The sequence below is a fragment of the Sarcophilus harrisii genome, chromosome 1 (assembly GCF_902635505.1).
Source record: "Sarcophilus harrisii chromosome 1, mSarHar1.11, whole genome shotgun sequence".
Lineage (NCBI taxonomy): Eukaryota > Metazoa > Chordata > Mammalia > Dasyuromorphia > Dasyuridae > Sarcophilus > Sarcophilus harrisii.
In genome coordinates this window covers 242,536,102-242,562,321 of record NC_045426.1, presented here as the reverse complement: position 1 = coordinate 242,562,321, position 26,220 = coordinate 242,536,102, and the positions used below count along the sequence as shown (strand labels likewise).

Genomic DNA, 26,220 nt, shown 5'->3' with positions numbered 1-26,220 from the left:
TCTGAACCTCAGTTTCCTCTATGTAAAACTGGCTTCTTATTAATATCTGTAATTTCTGTCTCCCAGTATTATTGTAAGACTGAAATGAAATAATAAGTGTAAAGTGGGTAGACCAGGTTTTCATGGAATGAGATGCTCCAGCTACCACATAGTCCATCAGCAAGTAACAGTTTGGGAAGGATCTCTGTGCCCTCCATTCCACTGGTTCTTTACCTTTCCAAGAAGCACATTTTTGTCCATTATTCTCTATCTCATCTGATCCCTTTTAAGCTTTTTCTTTTACCTGGGCATTAATAACAGCTTTTGAAATACTTAACACAGTGCCTGCTACATAATAGGCACTTAGTAAATTTTTCTTTCCTCCCTTTCTCTCTCTTTGTTGAGATACTGTGGCACTCCACCTCCATTAGTAACTGTCTCTCCTCAGGTAACAAAAATACTGGCAATTGACTCACAGGTGTCAGCATAGCTCAGGGTTATGTATGAAATCTTTATGTATTTACTGTGGTCTGGCCATTTTCTCATGATTCTCCTGGACTTTGCTGTATCTGTAAGTGAATATTTACTCTACAATTTTTTCTTCTTTGTATGTGAGTAAAATATGATAAATATAAGGTAGTCCTTCCTATGAAATCTCATCGTTACCAGGCAGATTTTGCAAATTAGTCTGTCAGGTTTTTCAGCCTCTAGGACTGAAACAATGACCAGAAACTGTAACTTTGAGACTTTTTGTCAAATTCAAATAAGTTACAGCCAGAAAATATGGAGGGGAAAAGGGGATTTTTTTTCTTTAAAACTAATTTTCAAGAATAGTCTCCACATATACTGTATATAAGAATACACAGCTTTATTTCTATATAAGGGCATATGTGTATATATATGATAAGTGATATATGAAATGAATGCATGTATGCATGTATTTACCTCTAGCTGTATAATGTTTATAAAATATATCACATACATATTTATGCATATACATACACACATCATACACATAAAATACCAGGAATGTATATAATAGATATCATTTTATCTATCTATCTAAACACATATAAGATGTATAAATGCATAAAATATAAAATGCATATTATATATGTGTGTGTAAATGTATTCTACATGTATTGTGTTATATATAGTTACTGTGTACATAAACATATTTATGACATGTATGTGTACATTGATGGTGTGGTGTGTATATAAGGACAATATACATACATGTATAACATATACATATATAACATGTGTGTATAGATACCTGCATATACACACCTGTAATTTGTATGTGAGATACATACATGCATACATACATGCATACAAATTTGTGTGGGTTGTAAATTGGTGAAAGTTGATGCAAAGACAAAGTTGACTCTCTTTGCAATATCAAAGGACTACTCGCTTGTCAATAGATCTGAAAGGTAGATAAAGTTTAGCACAATTTGAAGTAAGGGATGGGTGGTGTAAGTCCTCTGGTGTAAATCTTCATTGTCACATAAAATGGAGGACATGTTAATCAAGAGGAAAACTCACACGAACACCACTAATATACACCCCTTGTTCTGTGATTATTAGCTGGCTCAGAAATTTATTCTGTCATATCTAGGATCATTTGATTCACTTTAGGTTATTAATCTCTTTCTGCTAACCAACTGCAGTTGCCTAGAGAATATTTTCACCAACAGCCTTCAAAGTATTTGTAATCTCCAGATGGTATTACCTTTTTCATTTCCCACATGCTATGCTTAGGGATGGTATGTATCGCTGCTTTCTACCCAGCCTCACACATTTCCCCAGACCTCAATCCTCAATGCCAACATTAACCATTCTTTATAGAAGGGGGATGAATGAAAGCCAATGAAAGAATACAGAGCAAAGGGGGAAGAATACAATTCATGGATACTGATAGTGCTGGGCACTGCTGACTACAGCAGGAATAGGCACTTCCTGCTTTGGGCTCTTTTTCTTTGTGGAGAGAAGAGCAAAGCAAAAACCCAGGGGAGTTATTCAATAAATACAAGTTTTGAGAAACTGTATCTGAGTGGGCGCTGGGGTCCTCTCACTAAATATGGTCTGCATATGCAATGTAATACACTCATCAGTAACCAAAGCAGTAGCCACTAATCTCAGTTTGTCTAGGGAGGTGAAGGCTGGAGAGCAAAATACTAGGATTATATCCCTAGCATCTTTGTATATGGTCCTTGGCAACCTAATTCCTCTTTTTCTGGCATTTTTCTCTGAGAAATCTCCAAAAATACCTTCCCACAAGTTCCAGTTCCAAAACATCACTAGCTGAAGGATTTTCAGGTTTGATTCAGTGAGTTAAGCATTTATTAAGTGCCTGCTACATGCTAGACAGTGTACTAAGTGCTAGAATCACAAAGAAAGACAAAAGTTAATGCCCAACCCCAAAGAACTCAGCATCTAATAGTAAACAACATGCAAACAACTGTATGCAAACAAAATGCATAAGGGAGATATAAGAACTAATCATGAGAGGGTGTTTGGGGGGGAAGATATTGGCACTAAGGGGAATTAGAGCATGTTTATTTTAGAAGGTGGGATTTTAGCTGTGACTTGGAGGATGCCAGGAGATAGAGATGGAGAGGCAGAGAATTCCATGTATGGAGGACAGCCAGAAAAAATTCAGAGAATAGTGAGATGGAGTGTCTCATATAATGAACAGTAAGGGAGCCACTGTTACTAGATCATAGCCATGAGAGGGCCGAGTAGGAAATGGGAGAAGCTTGAAAATGTAAGAGAAGATGGGGTTGTAAAATGCTGAGTAAAGAATTTTATATTTTATTTTGAAAGTTATACAGAGCCACAGAAGTTTACTGAAGGTGGTCAGATCTATGATTAGGCGGATTAATTTGACAGTTGAATGAAGTAATGAACTGGAGTATAGAATCTTTCAAGGGAAGGAGTTTTTGATGCTCCATCAACCACAATAGATCCTAAATGCTATAAAAATAGGGGAGGGGAAGGAAAGGGTATACTCTTGCCAATAGCAAGAAGTTGGATTTCTCATTGGAGTATCTCATTTACATCACAAAGGTTATCTGAGTTTTGCAAATTATCAGTGATCATAGAGCTGGAACCTCAGAGATCATGTAGTCCAACCTGTACAGTTTACAGATGGGAATACTGAGAACTAAAGAGTTTAAGTGACTTAGCCAAGATCACAAAGACTGCAAGTTGCAAAGCCAAATGTCGCTTAAAATATAAAATAAACTACTAGCTAGTGTTGTAGTTTTATGTGAGTCGCTTAACACCCCTCTCCCAGGCCTCAGTTTCTTCATATGTAATATATATGGATTAGATTATGGAATCTATAAAATTTCTTACAATTCTCTCACTGCAAAAGTATAAATCCTCATTGATAAAATAAAGTAGTAAGAATAAGATGAATTGGTCTTTAAAGAATCTTTAGCAAAAACTTATTTTATTATTAAATTTTATTATTCTCTTATTGTTAAATTATGCTTTCATTCATTAACACAACAAAATAAATTGATCCTATCCTTTTCTGTTTGCTACCCTCATTTATTTTTCCTAAATGTTCTTTATATTTTATTTGGAGAATTAAAAGTGATATGGACTTTATTTTTTTTCCTTTTGTTTGTTCTCTCATTCTCACAAAAGCCAATCATCCCATTTGGTCTGTTCTCTCCCACTGGCTTTTGCTCCTCATTATCCATTCACAAATATTCTTGGCCAATTTTAATCCATCTGCATATCTAGTATAGGTTTTGATTTCTCAGGTTTGGGGTACAAAGAAAGGAGGAATCACTGCTGTTCTTTTGTCCCTCTGTGTTAGGTAATAACATGTACTAAAGAATTAAATATTGTCTTTTTCAAATTTTATATAGGAAATCCTGAGCAGTACAAGAGAGGAAATGACTGAGTCTTAAAAGTTAGGATGATGTTTCTAAAAGATGTAAATTTAGATTGAATAGCGTACATTTCTGTAAAATAAGTGAAGTATTTTTCTGTCTCCATAAAACAATATTTCCACCTCATATAGTATTATCATCAAGATTCACAACTCAGGAATGAAAATTTCCAAAAATATTATGAGACTCCATGAACTACAAAGTCTCACAAGCTCTCACAAATTGACTCTTCAAGTAAAGTAATAAAGCTGGTCTCAATCAATACACTCAGTAGAGATAACTCGCAAAACACCTAAGGAACAAATGAGTTTTGCAATAATATGACATGTTTATAAATATTTTTTTGGTTCATAAATGCATTTGAAGAGTTATGTTATAGTATTTCAATTTAGCCATTTATCTAAAAATGAGTATTTTCTTGGCAAAAAACAAGCTAGGACATTCCAGCTGCTCCAAGCTCTCAGATTCCCCTTGTATTGCAAAGCTTGTTTTCTATTAACAAAAGACAGTTCTTGTTATATCATGTGACTGCATCTTTGATTTATGAGCACTGTCTTTTGGTGAGCTTATTACCAGGAAGTAGAAAAGCTTTGCACAAGCTCAGCTATTTTCTTATTTCCAATGTTTTCTTCACTGGCCAAATAACTTCCTGATAAAAGGTTAGGGAGGAAGTATTAACTCTTTGAAGCAACTTGGGTCCATTCAGTTTTCTCTTATCATGGTAGTCTTGGATTTGTATTCATTCCAAGAATCTGACTTCATTCATGTGGGTTTATCTTCCACCAAAAAAGACACCAATCTCACTATACATTCATAATGTATATAATTATGAGAGGCATTTGGTAGAGTAGATGGAAAATCGGTCTCAAAACCAGAAAGACTTTGATTCAAATCCTGCCTCTTGCACAAAATGCTTGGGTGAGTCTGTGGGGCATAATGTTTAACCTCTTTATTCTAGGTGATTCTAAGTTGCAGAGAAGATAGTGTCCAGCATGATAGAAGGAGTTTCCTCAAGTGGGGATTCCCTATATCAATAAAATCACAGGTCCAAGCTCAATTCCAATTAACCCAATCAAGCTCCAAACCCAATTAACCAGTATGAACACCCCCCAAAAACCCCTCACTACTACCATCACAAAAAAACTAACCTCATTATTTCCTAGCCACCTGGTTATGAGCCTGTTCAAACATGGCTAGGTGGTCTTTAAGATATACTATCCTTCTCTAGATCTGTTGAAGAAACAACATTTTTCTTGCTTGCTTGTTAATATCTAGTAAAATTTATATTGTTCTGATAAATTCTTCAGGAATCTAATATGACCTCCAAGTCACAAAAAAAGGACCAAAACAGAACTTTAAGGGATTTATTTTGTTAGCCTAAGGTAATCAATTTTACCTTCTTAAGTGCCTAATTTTTTCCTCTGGCAGATGGAAATCAATGAGAAAAATAGGTTTTACCTTAAATAAATCTGCTTAATGGCCAATTTTCCTGGAATGCTTCCATTCCATAAAATAAGGTATTCTATAAAATAGGGAGTCTGGTATAAGGGGAAGAGAGAGAGAGAGAGAGAGAGAGAGAGAGAGAGAGAGAGAGAGAGAGAGAGAGAGAGAGAGAAATGAATGCTAAGAAGTCTTGGCTCAAGTATTACTTCTAGCATATATTGGCTGTGTTGTCCTAGGCAAGTCATGTAACCTTCCAGTGCCTCAAGCATTCCCTAAGACTCTGAATTGAAGAACAGTTGCAGACTACATTGGTAAACAAGAGTTTCTTCACTGAGACTGTACAATATCTATTAATTCACAAATATGAATCCTAAAATTAAAAAGAAAGTAATATCAATTTTTCCATAAAGTAAGTGACATGCAGTAAAATTTCACAAAATCAGAAAAATGAGAGGAAAAAAGATTTGATGAATAAAAGTCTGAATTATGGAAGACTTTAAGCTAATATTGTATTCCTTTCAGTAGAAGAATAAAAAAGAGAATGAACCAGCCTTCACAGTAAGGGGTGTTTCCTCATTTGGGAACTCCTCATATCAGTTTGATCCCAGAACCAGTTAATTCATATTGATCCAGTTGCTGTGAAAAAATTCAAACAGAATACCTACTTTTATGCTTCCCTTTTGTTTTGGCCAGAAATCCTAATGGTCTTCTCTCAGACTGATTTTTTAAATTAAGTAAAAGAGGGCTTTCTCTGCCTCACTTTTTACTTAATTTCAATCATTGATTGAGTGTTACCTTAGTCAGAGATCTGTTAAAAGACCTTATCTTAAAAAGGCCAAGGTCTTCCACTGCATCCAGAGCCACCTTCAGGCATCCAGAACACCATAGACAGCCTTATCAGCAAGAAGATCTAGAACTTTTTTTTGTCATCAATTAGTCATTAGAATCCACAAGTATTTATCGATAACTGGTAAACTTTATTTAAGGGCAGTAACACCTTTACCTTTAAAAATAATTCAAGGACTATAGCTGTCTTAGTTGTCTTTAAAAAAAAAGTCTTTATGGTGCTGCCAGCTAGAAAGTTTGGCTTAAAATAACAGATAATTATTGTGGTTGATTAATATTCCATGTATTCAATTTAAATTCTGCTAGAATATTCTAATAGTTGTATGCACTAAGTGAGTGAACTCATGAAGACTTTTGCCCATTTCACTAAACTTTTAGCTAGAATTGAATGTAAGAATTAAACAGATCATATCCTTAAGTAAATTGAAGCAAGATGTGGTCTGGACCAACTCCTTCCACCATCACTCCCACCTCTAACACAATAGGGAATTAATTAGATGTTTAACAGAGTTCAATTAAACTCTGAATCAGTGAAGCTTAACATTTTTTGTGTCATGGACTCCTTTGGCATCTGGTGAAACCTGTGCTCCTTTCTCAGAATAAGGTTTTTTATTACATAAAATAAAACATACTGAATGTCAATTTATTTTAAAATACTTATGTAAAAATATTTTCAAAGCACATTCACAAACCCCAGGTTGTATGCCTTTTCTTCTAATGTAAAGTCTAAGTACATGGATTTAACACAAGGACTGATTTCAATCAATAAGGACTAGCTCATGTCTGATTTTTTTTCTTTGGTGTGGAAAATCAATAATGGCTCTATGGAGTCAGAATTAATCCAATTTCACTGTGCAAGTTCATTAAGGGCCAAGAGTTATTTGTTTTCTTTTCTTTTAGATACAAAGAACTCATAGACTGAGAAGGAGGGAGGGAAAGAAGATTAGTATGCGCTTTGCTAAGTATATTCTTCTAAGTATCACCATGTACAAATCTGAATACTTAGGAAACTAAATGAATCCTCAACAAATTAAGAATGACTGAAGAAACTTTAACATAAACTTGTAATGGATATTGTTTTATAATCCGGGTCTTGTATCACCAACTGAACATTTTGAGTTAGATATCCATATACCAATCCTGTATCACCAATTGCCTACTGGACCTTTTTGAATTAAATGTTCCATTGATATCTTAAATTTAACATATTCAAAAGTGAATTTGTTCTATTTTTCTCCAACCCACTATTTTCCAAATTTCCTTATATCAGTCCAGGAAACCACCTGGTTTATAACTGCAGAGTCATCCATAATTTCTCAATTTCAACCTATCTCCTTTCCCATATCCAGTAAGTTCCCAAATCTTCTCATTTTTGTTTCCCCTTCTCTTTACCCAAAACTATAATCATAGTTCAGGTGCTAATAACCTCTCACATGCACTACTGTAATAGCCTCAAAGTTGAACCTCTAATTCAAGTCTTTTTTCCCTTTCCAATCCCATTCAAAGGGCAACCATATCCTTCCCCTTCTTAATAAACTTCAGAGATTCCCTATACCTTGTGAATTATACATAAACTCTTCTTTGTCATATAAAGTTTTTTACATCTTAGAGTTAATCTACCTTTCCAGCCTTATTAAACCTTACTCTTCTTCATAAACTTTGTTGTCATCTTAAACTGATATTGCTGTTCCACCTCATGGTGATGTATCTTTACTGGCTGTACCCCATGCCTAAAACACATTCCCTTTTCATTATTACTTCTTAAGAATACCTAATTTACTTCAAGGAAGACTTTTTAAACCCTCACTCTACCTCTTTCTAGTCTCTAATGCTTTTCTTTCCATAATTCTATTGTATTTATTTTGTTTATAATTTATGTACATTTTGATGTAGTTTTGTTGGTTTTCTCTTCATTGCTCTATATTTCCAGAACATAACACAATGCCTGGTGAGTAGTGGGTGAAGTATTAAATGCTGACTGACAAAATTATTAAATTTATGATTAATGATGACTTTAGAGAAGCATGGGAAGATCTATGTAAACTTAAACACAATAAAATAACCAAAAGCTGAAGAATAAAATATGAAATGATTAGGAGACTGAAAATGAGATAACTAAAGAAGCCTAACACTGAGTAACTAAAAAACCAGCAAAGGCACAGGGGAAGTGATTACAAAATAAAGTGGGGAGGAAAAAGGAAGAGGGACTTGGAGGACAGAAAGTTGTAGATTTAATAAGATATTGTTAGTATATCTATTATTTTTTTCCTTAACTGCTTTTCATATCTACAAGGAAAGGTTCAGTCCCAAAATGCAGGAAACTACAAGGAATATAACCAGAAATCATCATGAACAGTTAGAAAATAAACAATAAGGCATTCTCCCAAATAGGAGAAAATTAAATGTTAAAGGGAGACTGATCTTGGGGAACAGATCTATACCAAGAAGCCTAGTGTGTATATATCTGCTGCACAGATGGGATGGCTCACTACATACCATCCACTGATGATGAGGAGGCTTTTTATTTCTTAGATCAGAGCTTCTCTCCATTATTTCCCTAAAAAGCAAATGCTACATTTTTCTCCCACTTTAAAACTCAAGGCCCCTCCTTCATGGCTTAATGCCACGCCACAACTCCTAGGTAAAAGGAAAATTGGCCATAAATATTTCTAGTATATGAGATCAAATTTGGCTTGGTTCCTTTCAAACTTCATTGAGTAGGTCTTCATTTTAATCATATGTTGTGAATTTATACTACTATAATAGAAATTTAAGCAGGGAGAACAGGAGTAGTAATTCAGAATATAATACTGCTTCCTCCCATTGTTCCAGAAAAAATACAGCATTTTACTTCAGATGGAAAACAAGAAGTGGCAAAAAAAATGCACATTAAGTTGGAAATACTAAATTAAGGAGGCCTCAATGAGATCATTGAATACCTTGGGAACTCTCTAAACTAGCAGATTCTTATAGTACATTCTCTAAAGAATAAAGAGAGATAGGGATAAGGATTTAACTTTTGATTTCATTGCTGTAACGTACTGCCAGATGAAAAAAAAATCTACCAATCAGGAACTTCTTTGCAATGTATAGTCTTAAGACTTGCCTGGAATAATAAGAAATACAATAACTTCACTAGAGACCCAGTCAATATTTGTCAGAGATGGGACTTGAACTCAGATCTTCTTGGTTTTGAAGACAACTCTATTCAATAAGAGGCATTTTCTTTTTTGTTCTTTTTTATAATAGCAATCTCTCAAGGGATTATAGAACCAAGAATCACATTAACAGAATTAGAATAGTCTTCAGAAGTCCAATCTAACCACACATTGTACAGATGAACAAACTGAGTTCTAGAGAACTTAAGTGCTTTTCCCCAAGATCAATAACAGCAAAACAAGGATTGGAATCCAGGTTTTCTGACTCCAAAGCCAGCACTCTATCTGTTGTGACATATTATCTATCTTTATTACATCATCTAAAAAATATGCTTGACTTCACCTTTCATCATGCATGACACTGGCAAAACCTCTTGAGTAAATTATGTGTTTGTTATATTTGCTCCAGGCTCATTTACTAGGTTTGGGTTTTTTCTCTCCCTGCTGCTAGTTGTATATATAGACCTGTGCCAAGAGCTGGGGGGAAAAATGGTGCTAGCTCATCAATCATATGCAAATAAGCAATCATTACAACTCTCTTTCCTTTGTAGCAAACAGACTGTCCTGGCTTTCCTAGAGAGGATTGATATATTTAAAATCAAAGCAATATAAAAATAAAAGATTTTAATTTTTTTAAAGTTGAGAAGCAACTATATTTTGGGGGCATGTAAAATGTACAAAATTACTGCATAAAATTACAAGGAAATATAAGACAATTTTCCCCTTCTCTTATAAAATATTTAATATAGTTAAATAAAGAATGACCATGAAATGATAACAGTACATAAGACAATATGCATTTTTAACTGTCTGCTTGATAGCTATGTGGTCGACAAAATTGAATCATGTTGAATAAAATTACTAATGACCTAATTGCCCAATCTCATGGCTTTTTCTCAATTCTCATCATTCTTGATCTCTGTACAGCCTTTGACACTATTACTTTCTTCTCTTTAATACTCTTTCTCTTAAATTTTTATGGAATTGCTTTCTACTGGTTCTCTTCCTACTTTTCTGATCACTCCTTAATAATCTTTGCTGGCCTTCATCCAGATTAAGCCTGTTAACTAAGGGTTAGTTCAAAGACTCTGTCCTGAACTTTCTTCTTTTCTTCCCATATATCTTCTCATTTGGTGATCTCATGAGCTTCCATGTATTCAACTACCATCTCTATGTAGATGATTCTCAGGTCTATTTATCCAGCCCTAACCTCTCCCTTGAACTCCAAGTTTCAAATCAAGTCAAGTCAATAAGTATGAAACACTTACTATGTGCCTGACACTGTAGCAAGCATTGCAGATACAAAGAAAAGTGAAAAAACAATTCTCTGTTCTCAAGGAGTCGACAATCTAATGGGAGAGACAATGTACAAACAATTGTACACTGTTTACTGAACGTCTCAAACTCATGTCCAAAAACAGAGCTCCTTATCTCTTCCCCAGAATTCTCTCTTCTTCTGAACTTCCTTACTACTGCCAAGGACCTCTATTCTCCTAATTATCTAATAGCACAATCTTGGTATCATTCTCAGTTCCTCAATCTTAGCTACCACCTTCATAAAGGTTCTTATCCCCTTACACTTGGGCTAATATTTGCTATTTGGGCTTCCTAAATCGAATTTATCCTAATTTCATATACTCCTCAAATTCCAACATGATCTCTTTGAAAAGCTATCATGTCACCTCCATTTTAAATTTTTAAATGTTAAATCAACCCCAGTGCCTCCCTATTACCTCTAAGATCAAATATGATGTCCTCTGTTTGGTTTTTAAGCCCTCTGAAAACTGGATCTTTCTATTTTTTCCATCTATTTATCTCATTTATCCCCTTTTGTGTGTGACATTGTCTTTCTTGTTATTCCTTACACATCTTCTGATTGTGCCTTTTTACTGGTTTTACTCCAGGCCTAAAATGCTCTTCTTTCTCACCTTGGTTTCCTGGTTTCCTTCAATACTCAGTTGAAACCCACCTTCAAGTTCCTCTCACTACCCTCTTAATTCCTTTTTTTTTTTGAGCTTAGCTCCCATTTATACTATACAGTTCTTATACTTTCCTACTTTTTTGCATGTTTTCTCTTCCATCAGATTATGAGCTACTTGAAAACTTAAACTATATTTTTACCTTTCTTTGTATTCCTAGCACTTAACATAATTCCTAATACATAGTAGGTACTTAAGAAATGCTTGATGATGATGATAAGGAGCTAATATTTCTTCAATCATTTTGAATTTTAGACCCAAATTATGTGTCACACATACACACACACACACACACACACAGAGAGAGAGAGAGAGAGAGAGAGAGAGAGAGAGAGAGAGAGAGAGAGAGAGAGATTTTTTCTAGATTCTCATTGGATAATTTTTCTAAGGCAATTCAAGATGTATTCAATCAGCATGAAATTTCAGCCAATCATGACAACTTTATTATCAAAGAGGCAGAGGTTGTCATGTGAGGGCTTTCTCAAATGACTAATCCTTGGCTAATCAATTTGTTAGCTTTTATTTCTGACACATACACTCAAAGTTTTATGAGTGTACTGTGAGTTATAGGAATAAAGATCCTATTTGTCCAACTAAGCAGCTACTTATCCTTATTTTCTTAAGTGACTCAATTATGAGAAGTTCAAGAGCATGCACGAAGAGGCTCAGCAGTAATCAAAGCACTGCAGAATTGTCCTCATGTTCAGCACCAATTCTGGCTAACAAACTAATATCCTACAATTCACCCTTAACAACTTGTAGTTATGGAGAACTGAAACAATCTACAATCCCTAGTCCCAGCTATTAGCAAAAAGAATACTAGATGATATACACTTTTCTTAAGTTGTTAAATGAGCACAATTGCAATGAATTGGACAAAAAATAAAATCCTTTGCCTGTGAGGTCAATATGTGATCTGTGTTTAAATGAATATATTAAAAATGTTAGCTCTTCCATCCAGATATGTCTTCTACTTTTCCACCTAATTATATATAGTATAGCTTTGTGGACCAAACACAGAAACAGAAGTCAAGAAACCTCAATCCATTTCGCACCTCTACCCCTCAATCACTATGTAATCTAGCATTTAATTTCTTTTTTTCTTTGCTAACCTGATCTTATAAATATATATAAAGGTATTTAATCTTTAACCTTCTAGAGGCATTCTGTTATATAGCAGATATAAATGTTGGACTTGAAAAAAGGAAAATCAGTTGCTCAAGTTGCCTCTAATAGTTCTGGGCAGTCAAAGGCAAGTAAGTTAACCTCTCAGAGCCTCAATTTCCCCATATGTAAATGGAAAGGGGTAGTGGAGGGGAAGAGCTGTAATCATACTGATGTCACTGTGGGGTTCAAAAACAGATATATACAATTGATGGGGACAGTTCAAGTAAGTACCTAAAACATTACTCCTCAGTTTAAAGCTTTGGTAAGAGGTAATTGTTAAAATTTCAATATAATCACTTATACCTTGAAAACTGGCAGATGCTATAAAAACATATTGTGTTGTTGATTAAGAATTGTTGGATTATTAGATTAGAATTAAGAAATTGTTAGAGAAAATGTTAATAATGCAGATTAAATTTTCAAATGTGTTATACATGCTTTTTTTTTCCCCTTCGGTGAATTAGTGATTAAATATTTACCAGCACTATTGTCCCTAACCCAGTCATACTAAAATTCACAGTCAAGCAAAACAGCAACAACAAAACAATCAAGAATCCCAAGTCCAGAAAAAATAAGAACTAAATTGTTGTTATCAAAAAGATGGAAACATAATTATGCTGCAGGCTCAGGAAAACATTGTACTAAGCACTGATTGTTCCACTTAAGAATAATATTTTTCCTCCATTTTCCACTTACTTATTAAAGGTAAGTAGCATCTTTCAGGGTGGACAATTTTTTCTTTTAAAGTAAGTGCACTTTGTAATACCACCTCTGGGTGCAAGTGATTGGTACTTCAAGATGCTATTAAGTTCCACAAATCAAATTTCATAAAAGCAAAATTAGTAGGCACTAGCTTCAATTTTAAAAAAGTTGGGAAAGTGATTTTCAAAGAGACTAAATTAAAAACTACTTATGTTTTTCTTTCTGGGTTCTACTTTTGAGCCTCATCACCCTGCTCTTTCATGCCTGATTTCTGCCTGAAATAGAACATACCAGCAATTCTTTTTGTTTTCAAGTTACACAAACAGAAAATAAGCTAAAGCTACCCCTTTCATGTTTGCATGAGTTAGTTTTTCTTTTTTCCTCTTTTGACTGCTATATACTTTGTCGTGCTATACAGTTTGCCAAAGGGGAGGAGGGAGAGAATGAAAAGCATAATGGGATTTCTAAAAGTAGAACTTTTAGTAGTTTTGGAAAATCATCAATTCGAATCGAATTTCCATCCCAACGACTTTGACAGCATCCCTTGAATGAGTAGAATGCCAAACCTTCAATTGCCTTCATGATAATTAGATGTTTAAGAAAAATTTTTCTTGATGATTATATCAAATGGAAAAATACATTAAAATAAAAACCCAAATGCTGACTTCATAAAACTGATGTCATCCTAAGATCTTTTAGGTAAAGGTTCATTAAAATTCTCTGCCTGTATTTACTTAGGTGCAACCTCTGCTCCCTATTGGCCCACAAAGGTAGGAATTCTGTTGCTTATAAAATGTATTTACATATATTATGAAATATGCTCCAGAGGAAAGAAATGATCAAGTCAGTTACTTGAGGGGAGTTCACATCCACATTCTGGCCAAGGCAATGAGTAACTTGAGAATGGACCTTGCCTATTTCCTAGCAACCCAGAGCAAACATTGTACTACATCCAATGCCCAGGCTTTGTAACTATGTTAATCTTTGAGTATTTAACTTAATTAAACATTAGACTTTTAAATTGTGTTTTTAGTGCACAACAATCATGTTAAATCATGGTGTTCAGCATCTAAGTGTGCTTGTGTCTGCAGACCTGAGGAAATTAAAATGACTCATTTATTTCAGTTTTGATATTGCTTTCCTGCACTGGGACTTTGTGTCCTAAGTTTCCAGGTCTTGGGGTTCAATGGAATCCTATGGTTAAAACACAGCTCAAAGGCCACATTTATGGAAATTCTGTTAAACTTTTCCCTACTCTGGCAAATAGTCTGGCTATCCTGAATGACTTAAAAATAGCTTTCAGTTTTTATATAGATTTGTTACTAGTTCTTATAACTGCAGAGACAGCACAATAAAGCCATAATGTTTGAAGATGAGTATAATAGTTACAGGAAAGCTAGAGCCACAAGTTTTCTTTTTTTTTCAAGCCTCAAAGAGTTGTTATTTATAAAACTGGGGTGAACCACCTTTTAATTTTGTATGTCTATGACTATTTCTTCCATATATATCTGCTATTTCTGCCATATAGAGACAATGGATAACTTTCATGAAAAAAAATTTATGTATAATAAAAGTTCCTTGAGGGAAGGGTGGAAAGAAATATTGTTCACTTTGTCTTTCCATCCCTAGTATTTTTGTCATTTTTTTTTGAGGGAACAAGGGTCCAAAACTATTATTTCCTTAAGTAAAGAGAACTCCAAGTGAGGAAATCCCTCTACCAAGACAATTAAATATGTGCAGCACCTTCTTGTTACTTAGTCATTTCAGTCACGTCTGACTCTTTCTGCCTGCATTTGGGGTTTTCTTGCCAAAGATATTGAAGTGGTTTGTCATTTCTTTCCCCACCTCATTTTACATATGAGGAAAACAGGCAAGCAGAGTCAAGTGACTTGTTCAGGGTCACACAGTGTCAGAGTCTAGATTTGAACTCAGATTTTCCTAACTCCAGGTCCAATGCTCCATCTACTTCATCATCTCATGGCCACAAATTATTCAATTTTCAGTCATGTCCTATTATTTCTGATCAGTGAATCATAGCAAGTCCATAGGTTTTTCTTGGCAAAAATGTTGAAGAGGTTCAGCATTTATTTCTCCAGCTCATTTTACAAATCTGGAAACTGAGGCAAGCAGGATTAAGCAACTTGTGCAAAGTCCCACCTCTAGTAAGCGTCAGAGGCCAGAGTTGAATTTAGGAAGATGAGTCTTCCTGACACTAAGCCAAACATTTTATATATTCCATCAAATAACTATCTCCCCCAAACTGGAGATTTTTGGGGGGAGAGCACTAAGTAGTTTAAGTGATTTACTTAGGGTCACAGAAAAAGTATCAAAAACACTATTTGAAACTAGGACTTCCTAATACTAAGTCTGGCTCTCTACCTTAGAGGTATCTGGGGACTGTGGATAAAATTCTGGGTCTGTCCCAAGAAACTATTATAATGACCTAGAAAAAATAACAACAAAATTCATATGGAAGAACAAAAGGTTGAGAATTTCAAGGAAACTAATGAAAAACAAAATGAAGGTGGCCTAGCTGTACCTGATCTAAAACTATATTATAAAGCAGCAGACACCAAAACCATTTGGTATTGGCTAAGAAATAGATTAGTTGATCAGTGGAATAGGTTAGGTTCACAGGACAAAATAGTCAATAATTATAGCAACCTAGTGTTTGACAAACGCAAAGATCCCAACTTTTGGATAAGAATTCATTATTTGACAAAAACTGCTGGGAAAACTGGAAATTAGTATGGCAGAAATTAGGCATGAACCCACATTTAACTCCACACATTAAGATAAGATCAAAATGGGTCCATGATTTAGGTATAAAGAACAAGATTATAAATAAATTAGAAGAACATGGGATAGTTTACCTCTCAGACTTGTGGAGGAGGAAGGAATTTGTGACCAAAGATGAACTAGAGATAATTATTGATTACAAAATAGAAAAATTTTGATTATATCAAATTGAAAAGTTTTTGTACAAGCAAAACTAATGCAAACAAGATTAGAAGGGAAGCAATAAACAGGGAAAATATTTTTACAGTTAAAGGTTCTGATAAAGGCCTCATTTCCAAAATATATAGAGAATTTACTCTAATTTATAAGAAATCAAGCCACTCTCCAATTGATAAATGGTCAAAGGATATGAACAGACAATTTTCAGATGATGAAATTGAAACTATTTCCACTCATATGAGAGTGTTCCAAATCACTACTGATCAGAAAAATGCAAATTAAGACAATTCTGAGATACCACTACACACCTGTAAGATGGGCTAAGATGACAGGAAAAAAGAATGAAGAATGTTGGAGGGGATGCAGGAAAACTGGGACACTGATGCATTGTTGCTGGAGTTGTGAATGAATCCAAACATTCTGGAGAGCAATCTGGAATTATGCCCCAAAAGTTATCAATCTGTGCATGCTCTGATCCAGCAGTGTTACTACTGGGCTTATATTCCAAAGAGATACTAAAGAAGGGAAAGGGACTTGTATGTGCCAAAATGTTTGTGGCAGCCCTTTTTGTGGTGGTTAGAAACTGGAAAATGAATGGATGCCCATCAATTGGAGAATGGCTGGGTAAATTATAGTATATGAATGTTATGGAATATTATTGTTCTGTAATAAATGACCACCAGGATGAATACAGAGAGGCTTGGAGAGACTTACATGAACTGATGCTGAGTGAAATGAGCAGAACCAGATCATTATACACTTTAACAACAATACTGTATGAGGATGTACTCTGATGGAAGTGGATTTCTTCAACAAAGAGAAGATCTAATTCAGTTCCAATTGATCAATGATGGACAGAATCAGCTACACCCAGAGAAAGAACACTGGGAAATAAGTGTGAACTGTTTGCATTTTTGTTTTTCTTTGCAGCTTATTTTTACCTTCTGAATCCAATTCTTCCTGTGCAACACTACTGTTAGGTTCTGCACACATACATTGTATCTAGCATATACTACAACATATTTAGCATGTATAAGACTGCCTGTCACCTAGGGGAGGGGATGGAGGAGGGAAGGGAAAAATTGAAACAGAAGTGAGTGCAAGAGATAATGTTGTAAAAAATTACCCATGCATATGTATTGTCAATAAAACGTTATTTTAAAAAATTATGGGTCTGAATAGTTAGGAATACTTCAGATTTGGCCTCAAACATTAACTAGTTGGGTGATGCTAGGCAAGACACATAACCACTTAATTTCCTCTACTCAAAAACACAGGTAATAATAGCACTTAACTCTCGAGTGGTTGTGAGGATCAAATGATATAATATTTGTAAAGAACTTAGCACAGTATCTGAAACACAGTAGTTCTTAATAATCATTTCTTCCTTTCCTTCTTCAGTCTTTCTTCCTTCTTTCCTTCATCTTTCCATTCCCTCCCTCCATCTTTCTCTCTCTTCCTTCATGGTTGAAATGAACTGGATTGGTAGAACAGCATAAAAATTCAACCAGAAAATGTTCAAATTTAAAATGATGTGAACTAATCATATAGCAAAAGCAAATTTTAACAGCAAATAATGCTCAGGCACTGGAACCTACAGTGCCAAAACACATACATGAAGGTTTCTGATACATTGCGTGGACCTTCTTGGAGGATTTACAGAAGGATATGAACAAAGATCACAAAGGATGAAAATCTATATAGAAGTTGTCATCTCGAGGCAGCTAGATGGCACAGTGAATAGAGCACTGGCCCTGAAGTCAGGAAGACCTGAGTTCAAATCCAGCCTCAGACACTTAATACTTCCTAACTGTGTGACCCTAGGCAAGTCACTTAGAAGAAGAAGATGAAGAAGAAGAAGGAAGAAGAAGAAGAAAAAGAAGAAGAAGAAGAAGAGATTGAATGCACTGCGTCATTGAAGAGATTTGAAGATTATGATTAAAAGCACATTGCTTCCCTATAATGGACTTCAATATTCTCTTCTGTAAAATAGAGATTATGCCATTTACATTATCAGTTTCACAAAATCACTGTGAAAGAAAATGGTCTATAATCTATTACCATATGAATTGCTATTATCTATTTTATATATATAGTACAAAGAGCACCTGCATTTGGAGTCACTGGAGCCTATGTTATTCATCTTGACTGTTTAAAATGAGGGATTTGAAGGTCCCTTCCCACTCTAAATCTATGATCCTCTAACCCTTTATGATCCTTTCATTCAAATACTAATACTGCTGATAATAAAGAATATGTTGCCCCAAACACCCAAAGACACAAAAACACACAAAGTTTAAATGATTTTTCTAAAGTAAACGATGATCCAAGGTGAAACTGAGGTTAGATCCCAATTCCAATTCCCAATACAATGATCCTCTTTTGTAGATCATAACTGCTTCTTAAAGGATCTGAATTAACTGCAGTTTTCTGAAAGTGCATTGTTTTTACATAACTCTACAGTTAAAACACTGATGCCTACTTTCATTGTATTCTGTTTCATGAGAGTAGTCTTTTGAAGAATCTAGGGTACAAATGGTTATCTTTTCACTGGCCAATTTATAATGTGTGATACAGCACACAACCAAATACCATAGATGGTTACAAAAGTTCACAAAATTCAAATGCCATATACATAAAGAGCAGACAGACAAAGACAGAGACAGAGACAGACAGAGAGAGAGAAAAAAAAAGACAGAGAAACAGATTTTGCATACTATATAATATATAGTATATATACATACACAACATCTGTGGATGTACACACACACAAACATACCAATTTTTATAGAGGCTACTAATGATTACCATTACTGAGAATGTGGAGAAAACCATTCCATTCTAACAGCTTTCCACCAATACTATTTCTTTTCTTAAACTTTTATATATCTTGGTTAAACCAACTTATAAAAATTAAGAAGCATGTTTATTTTTTGGTTTATGTCTGGGTTTTGATAGTTTATTAAATAAAGACATAAACAGTACAACAATACTATTGCTTAATTGTCTATGATCCCACTTTATATTTTAATGCTCATTATCAGAAGAGGGACCCAAGTCTTAAAGATTAAGAACATGAAAACTTTTAATATTGCTCATGTTCTTTCCATCAAATCTCATCCAAATTTGTCCTATATTGCTTTAGAAGCTAGGAGCATAGAATTCTATAACTATAAGGAATTTAGACTAACTTATTTGTCCAATAAAGAAAGGTTGAGCTACTTTTACTTCTAAGACATATATATATATATATATATATATATATATATATATAAAGAGAGAGAGAGAGAGAGAGAGAGAGAGAGAGAGAGAGAGAGAAATTGAGATCCACAGAAGTTAAATTAAATAGGTCCCAAGGTCACTCATGAAAGGCCAGGATTCATACCTTGGTCACTCAGGTGCCCAAACCAACATTTTTTTTTGCATTGTATCACACTGCCTCAATCATAGCAGAGTCAGTCTATATCACAAAGATTCCTAACACAGCCCATAGTATGAATGTTTATGGTCTAGAGAAAAAAGCAAATTTTGAGATAGCAAGATGCTAAATGTCCACCCTGACCATAGCTCACCTTCCCCTCTACAAAATGGGAGAAAAGATGCTAGTTATTTCTGAATATATTACTTCACTCTCGTAACCTTTGAATCCCTCAGAGCATCATAGAGAGAAGACGACTGCTAGAAAAGTATAAGGAGTTTTTGTTTTGTTTTCCTGTTTTTATTTAAATTTGGAAAGTTAAGAAGCTGCAAAGAAGCCAGGGAACGCAAATAGAATAAGCCCTTCACCAAACTGTGGTCATCTTTGTTGCTGAATACTAGCTGAGTCAATTTCTCCAAAACGTCTAAACTACCCTCAGGAATGAGCTACACCAGTGGGTCCCAGAATCCCAGTGGTGGTGGTCTATTGTATCCACCCTATATAGCCATGGAGTATGGTATTATGAGAGAAAGAGAGAGCCCCTCTAGTCTCTGACAAGTGTAGTGCTAGAGTGACCACATTTAAGCACTATAGGGTAGCCCAGATTTCAGGACAATGAATGGGAAGTGGGGCCTGAAAATATGGACCCTGTGGGCATGGAAAGTTGGCTTCAAGTTCACTCTGCCTTGTACAGACTCATAGGCAATGTTTTTGTTATTCCTATTGGGGAAATTGTATAAACTTCATTCAGCCCACTCAATAGGCTATCACAACATTTAAAGAATATAACTCATCCCTATTTCATACACAAGGAATCCAAACAATTGATCGCTTGTTCTTCACATTGGCTTATTCCCCCTTTAAGAAGCTTATATAAAAAGTGAAAAGTAATAAAAATCTCAGGAGCATAGAAAGATATCCTATTATTTGGAAAAGAAGTAATGAATATGAATTTTATTATGAGAATGAATTTTAAAACAACTCAGATCAATTTATGGAGTTATATAATTTTATCCTTGGATTGGATCAAACAAATTTCTTTCTCTTTGCCAGCCTCCTTACAAAAATGATGAGCAAGGGCTTCTGCCCCCATAATTCTTTGCCACTTACGGGATACGATTTTTGCTTAACAAAAAATGTTAAGACTAGTAAATTCTGAGGCAAGAAGTCCTAAGGTAGTAGCAACAGAGTCAGGATGAATACCCAGGGCCTCAGTGACTCCAAATGCAGATACTGTCTTACAGAAGTACCTTAATCTCTCTCTCTTTTTTTTTATTTACATTAGTATTTTTATTTGCAAAACAAGGAAGTTGAAGAAGATGATATCCAAGGTCTCTTTCCCACTCTAAATCTATGATCCTCTAAATCTTTTGACACTAAATACTGTGATCCTTTCATTCAAATACTAATACTTTCTATAACACATCTGAGGCTACTGGGGAAAGTCTAAATTACACTTTAAAATTTTAAAGTTTATTTTTACATCCATAATATGCATCATTGTTAATTGCCCTAAGAAGGAAGACAAATATAATCCAGCTTTTCTGCTTCTCATAACTGTTGAAACCCTTAGTTTCATGTGGCCCTTTGAATTCTATATCATTATAATATCCTAAAAATTCCTGGATAATTCAAGGTACGAGGCTTCTGAGCATTCACTATTATGGGGGATCCTCTGTTCATTATTCAACTCAGCAAATGTTAAGAATCTCTAGTCTAAAATCTAAAAGAGTGGAAGAATTTGACAAAGAGAAAGAAATTCCTCTGAATCATTCAAGATATGGAGAGGAGGAGAGAAGGACAGAAAAAGGGGGGGAAGGGAAGGGCAGAAGGAAAGAGAGAGGGAGAAGGAGGAGACAGAGATGGAGAGAGATAGAGATAGCTATAAAGTTAGATATCTGTGTGTGTTCATACACACACACACACATACACACACACATACACGCATACATATTTAGAGTAAAGCTCTTTTCAGGAAAAGGGAAACAACCTAAGTGTTATCTGAAGAGGAAGCAGGTTTATTTTTACTTACCAAAAAAAAAAAAAAAGAATCAATAGATAATGTCAAGTAGTAAAGATACCAGTTATTGACTACAGGGAGAAAAAGTATCCTGATGAGTCAATGATTCCTTAAATGAGGGATATAAAGGTAGCTAGATACTGAAGTCACTATATATGTAGTTTTCTATCGGTATATATCCAGATATAATAAAATGCTTTCTCAAACCTGTCAGATTTAATGTTCCACATCTATTGTTGATGATTGCTTTAGGAATGAATAACATCACCAGATGTTATTCCTAGAATAGGAATTCCTAGGCATTATGAAATCTTAGACAAAAAATGAAGAACTTGAGGACACATTACAACTAACTGAAAGTGGAGACCTTAGAAGAGAAAGCAGTACTTAAAAAGTAAAAAAAAATCACTAAAAAAAGATAGTATCCGAGAATAGGATTTAACTTTCTACATTATTTCTGTAGCTTAAATATAAATGATGAATTCTAATGACTGGGAAGAAATAACTAGCAGTGGGAAGCTAGATTTGGAATCAAAATACTTGAATGAAGAGGCAATATGGCATGCTTCTCTGTACATGATATGAAGCTGTCTCATGAACATGCCATGAACTTTTGTTTCAAACAGGAAAAATGGAATCAAAGGCAATGGTCCCTTAATCAGTTTTCCCAAAGGAAAGGAAGAGATATCAGTGAGAAGGGAACCATATAGAGATAGCTATATGGACAGACATGTAGATTTATACATATGTGTTTATATATACATAAGTATGTGAATGTATTATTGTGTGTATTTATTTGTATTCTATTTTGGGATAGTGCCATTGTTCTCCCTAGGAATCTTTTTTTTTTTTCCTTCCAAAGGTTTTTTTTTTTTATCAAGACTCAGCTAAAGCTCCAACCCAATCATAAAACTAATCTCTACAGTTTATAGTAATCAGTCTGTTCTTCCTTTGAGTGTCTTTAGCATATCTTGTCTGCATTGCATTTTTTGGTGTCTAAATTGTTTTTGAACTTTTTATATATGTATGTATTGTTTCTTCCACTAGATTTTAAATTCCTTGAGACCAGGGACTGCTTATTATACTCCTTTGTATTCTTCATCCACCTAGGATGGAGGAGAAATTCAATAAATAGATGCTGAAATAAATAGGTTTCAAGAATAAGAGAAAAAGTCAACACAATATTTAGTTTCTCCCAATATTTTAATAAGTTTTTCTCAATAATTTCTTAAAGCTAAAAATAAATTGATGTTAAATAAAAACAAATTAAGTACAATAAAATATGTAATGTGTACATTATCTTATAAATGTATTTATTCACTATAAGTTGCTTCCTATCAATTCCAAATCATCCCAACAGTATAAAGAAGTAGCAAGCATATATTTGACAAAGGTTCTAAGCTAGCATCTGCCTGATTTCTACCTACTTTTATCCCAGGATACATTTTTCTAATAATTTTTTTTCATACAGCATCAAATTGACAGACTGCCAAACACATAGAGTCTCTATTTTACTAATGTCACTTATTCTCTGGTCAATGTTCAATAAGATTTTGCATTAAAAAGAGAAATTCCCTTGTGTTTCTTATAATGATGCACCTGCTCTATGTGAGATTTCCTCCCCTGACAAAGAAATGTCTTAAATCTGGCAAGCAAAACTGCTTCAGGCTCTTTCTGATAATATCAAAGTTCATTTGTTTATATTAGATGTTTGTTTCAGTTACTTCCCTTTAAACATCAGTTAAACATGCTACAACTCCTTTCAAAATAACATTGAGTAAAAAGTTTCTTGTCATATATTTTCTGTTTTGTTAGTGCATAATTACATTTGAACCACTGCCTGAAATTAACAAGGCTCCTACATAATGAAAAAAATTTGTTTGCTCTACTTCCCCATGCACATTTTAAAATAGTGAACATGGAAATACAAAACAATTTCAATTCCAAGCTATTATCCTGTATTTATCCCTTTTTAACACTATGACATTAAGTCATTTAAAGTTCATGTTTAGATTCCTTTTCCCTTCTTAAAAAAATGCAAGGAATAAATGTTTCTCTTCTACATGTTTTATATCCCAAACAATTAGGAAAATCAGTATTTTTCTTTCCAGTACATGATACACACTTTCTTGTATGTGTAAATTCTCAATCAATGTAGTCTTGCTAGGGAATGCTATAATTGTCATTACAGTGTACCATAAAACCTTTTCCATCAAGCTTTAAGGACACTATTCAGGGACTTGGTAAAACAAAATAAAGTTAAATTTCCAATTACACTTAATCAAAGATACAGCAGATGATATTTTATATAAAATACACACAGTTTTCTTGTTTTTTTGTCTTTTGAAATTCCAGTACATAAATAAAATATAGATTTCTACTTAGTCCCAACACATCTGTGTTCATAAGACTTCATAAGAAAAATAGATTTTACCAGGTTGCAGATTAAACAGAGGAACTTTTTGTTTTTAAAGTGACATTTGGAGAATTGATATAATTTGCATATATGTAATCCTGATAAAACTCCCTGGATATTGTCCCAAGTTCATTTAGAAAACAGCACCCTGCACTGGGCTCCACTTCATATGATGTGTGACAAAACAGTTCTATTACAATTTTCCCCCTCCTTAGAGAGTTACCTGTCAGTCATAAGCTGAGAGAAGTTCAGAGCTTTATTTCAAGCAGCAGGAAAATAACACTAACAGTAAAACTTCCTTCCTTGGTCAACTTTCTCAGGGCAAACAACATGGGGGGTGGGTAGGGAGAGAATGTGTATAAGCGTGTGTATATACTCACTAATGATTCCCTTAAAAGTAGTCACAATGTTGTTGCTCTTTTCCTAGAGACTTTCTTCCTTGCAAGTGAGTTCAGCAAAGAATGCTAGTATTTCCTGTGGAAACTGTATGGCTGCCAGTAATGTCTCAGTATTTCCCCCCTTTTTTCTTTTCTTAAAAAAAAATTAAGCAAACAAAACCTGGCATTTGACAATAGCCAAACTACCACTTTACTCCACTTAACACCTGCACATGAAATTCACCAGGACAGTAAGCAAAGTACAAAACATTTCATCAAGCTAACACAAACAGGCCCCCAGAAGAATGACTTAATAAAGATGCCAAAATCTGACTGAATTGCGATGAAAGGGAATACAGTGTGGTACTCAGACTGTTTTGATACTAAAAAGATATATAGGTATAGATATAAATATATTATCTCTCTGTCTTTCTGTGTAACTCTCTGTCTCTGTCTCTGTCTGTCTCTCTCTCTCTTCAACCTCTCCCTCCTCCGTAGTTTTGTTAGATCTTTTAATTGGTTACCTTAACAGTCCCAACCAACATCACGGCCAGTAACAGTAGCGATGCTGTGATTTACTGATAAACACAAAACAAGCTAATAAAAAGAGAACAATCAATTGAAATCCGCGAGCAGAAACTGAAATTCCTGTGCTGGTGCAATTTTCCCTCTTTGGTTAAAACAGCCCTTTTGGCAGCGGCTACTGTTACTATAGATACATCTTCTCCCAAACCCTTTCAAGAGAGATTTGCTGCGGGCCACTCTGGCGCTGGTTCCATTGGCCAAAGCTACCTTTTCTTCCCTTGCAAGCAAAGGATGCAAGGCACAAAAGGGAAACATTGAGAGACAGAGGGAAGTGGCTGGTATGGTGGGGGTCGCACACATGCAAACTTGTAGGAACCTCTAGCAAAGGCCTTTGCCTCCCTCTTTGGGACCTGGGTTCAGAAGAACTTGAACTCACCCGAGGTGCCCTATAACTCAGCTCCTGAGTGGGAACGATGATGCTGAAAACGGTTGCTGCTCCAGCTACTACTCACTCCGGCTCCCGTGGAAAGGGCCCTTACCGGCAGGCGAGACACCGCCACCACCGCAGCAGCAGCAGCAGCAGCAGCCGCTGCTGGCTCCCTCCCTACGTCACAATGCGGCCGGGACGCGGTTCTTTTTTCCCAAGCCCAGAGTTTAGGAGGGGGCCGGAGAGAATCGTGAAATCGAGGTGGGAGTAAGACAACGGCGAAAGAGAACGGGGACCGCCACGTGACGTCCACAGCTACAAACCTCCTCCTGGCGCCGGGAAGAACAGGGGAGCAAGGGCGGGGACGCAGCTGGAGGGACTTGCTGCTGCTGCTCGTGCTGCTGCTGCTGCTCTAGCCGCTGTTGCTCAGGTCTCCTCCGCCTCCTCCTCCACCGCGTATCTACAAGCGCTGTTACCACTCTGACTGACAGCGACCCTCCCCCATGGTGCTGAAAGAACCCCCGAACCACTCCACCTCCCGACAAGCACAAACACACCCCTCTCTTTCTTCCTCTCCGGCTGCTCTTGTTCTTCTTCTTTAGGCTCTTTTTCTGCAACCTGCCCTCTTTATTTTTTTTAAAGTCTTTCCCACCCCTACCCCCACTTTTCTGCCTATGCATTTGCTTTTTTCTCTTGTTTTAGTCGTTTTCCCTTTTTCTTCCCCTCTCTTGTTCGGCTTCTTTTTTGGCTTATCCATTTTTTCTCCCCTTTCCCTTGTTCTGTTTCCCTCCTCTGCTTCCTTGGGTTTTTTTTTTTTTTTTTTTTTTTTTTTGGTACTTTTCTCCTTTCCTAATTAAATTAATCTTTTATTTTAGGCTCATTTGGTTAAATTTA

The 26,220-nt window shown here is 35.2% G+C and overlaps 1 protein-coding gene across 2 annotated transcripts in view; it reads right to left on the bottom strand.

Annotated features, from left to right (window-relative positions):
* SNCAIP (synuclein alpha interacting protein) overlaps positions 1 to 25,909 on the bottom strand; it is a 190,640-nt gene extending 164,731 nt beyond the window's left edge. Inside the window, exon 1 of one of the 2 annotated variants that reach the window (XM_031939011.1) lies at positions 25,336 to 25,909. The gene's annotated coding sequence lies outside the window, so the exon portion shown is untranslated. The remainder of the gene's footprint in view (positions 1 to 25,335) is intronic. The other variant, XM_031939018.1, reaches the window with a different exon arrangement.
* Between the last annotated feature and the right edge of the window lie 311 nt (positions 25,910 to 26,220).